Consider the following 1,428-nt stretch of genomic DNA (forward strand, 5'->3'; position numbering starts at 1 on the left):
CCAGAAGTGCTGGGAGGGGATTATGCCATACAGAAGTGACACAGTGATCTGGAGACATAATGTTAATGATAAGAAATGGCTAGGAGATAAAAAGATACCAAAGGCCTCTGCAAAGAGGTTTAGAGTTTCACCCCTACCAGCAGGCTCCGCCCCGCCGTTGGTGGTAGGGCGTGGGCGGAGTTAGGGCGAGGCGAGGGCGCTGGGTGGGGCTGTTCCCGTTGTGCTGCGGCTCCGCGCTGCCTGCAGTCCCGGGCCGGAATCCCGCTCCCCCGGCCTCGAGTCCGCCCGCCCACCAGCCTGCCAGCCATGGAGCCCGGCCCCGACGGCCCCGCCGCCATCTGGTTCCGCTAGACGTGCAGCCCATGGCCCGGCCAGGCCCAGTCGCTGCAGGCGAAGCAGCTGCTACACCATCAGCGCTCACGGTACCAGGATATCCTTGTCTTCCGCAGTAATAGCTACGGTAACGTCTGGTGTTGGATGATGTCATCCAGTGCACAGAGAGGGACGAGTTCTCCTACCAGGAGATGATAGCCAACTTGCCCCTCTGCTGCCACCCCAATCCACGCAAGGTGCTGATCGTCGGGGGCGGGGATGGGGGTGTCCTGCGGCAGGTGGTGAAGCATTCCTCTGTGGAGTCCGTGGTCCAGTGCGAGATCGACGAGGATGACGAGGATGTCGTTCAAGTCTCCAAGAAGTTCCTGCCGGGCATGGCCGTTGGCTACTCGAGCTCAAAGCTCATCCTACGTGTGGATAATGGTTTTGAGTTCATGAAACAGAAACAGGATGCTTTCGATGGCATTATCACTGACTCCTCAGACCCCCTGGGCCCTGCTGAGAGTCTATTCAAGGATTCCTGTTACCAGCTCATGAAGATGGCCCTGAAGGAGGGTGGCATCCTCTGCTGCCAGGGCGAGTGTCAGTGGCTGCACCTGGACCTCATCAAGGTGATACGGAAGTTCTGCAAATCACTCTTCCCGGTGGTGGGCTACGCTTACTGCACCATCCCCACCTACCCCAGCTGCCAAATTGGCTTCATACTGTGTAGCAAAAATCCAAGCACCAACTTCCTGGAGCCCGTGCAGCAGCTGACGCAGAAGCAGGTGGAACAGATGCAGCTGAAATACTACAACTCTGATGTACATCAGGCACCCTTAGTCCTGCGGGAGTTTGTCCGCGAAGCCCTGAATGATGTGTGCTGAGCCCAGGTGCCACTGCCGGTGCCGCCCAGGACCTCCGGCCAGCGAGCCTCCAGGGTGGCTGGACGCCGCCAGCCCTGGACGAGACTCCTGCAGGCTCGCTTCCCAATCCAGTGTTACAGGCCCCAGAATGCTGCCCGGCCTGCCCTGTTAGGACTTTCTGTGTGGCGTTCAGCTTGCAAGTTTATACCAGGTGCGTACAGCACCATCTCCACCTTTGTCGCCCCTCACT

General features: G+C 59.0%; 1 pseudogene; it reads left to right on the plus strand.

Annotated features, from left to right (window-relative positions):
• Positions 1 to 306: 306 nt before the first annotated feature.
• LOC131748953 (spermidine synthase pseudogene) lies at positions 307 to 1,199 on the plus strand (annotated as a pseudogene).
• The last annotated feature ends 229 nt before the right edge of the window (positions 1,200 to 1,428 follow it).

This window comes from Kogia breviceps, chromosome X (assembly GCF_026419965.1).
Source record: "Kogia breviceps isolate mKogBre1 chromosome X, mKogBre1 haplotype 1, whole genome shotgun sequence".
Lineage (NCBI taxonomy): Eukaryota > Metazoa > Chordata > Mammalia > Artiodactyla > Physeteridae > Kogia > Kogia breviceps.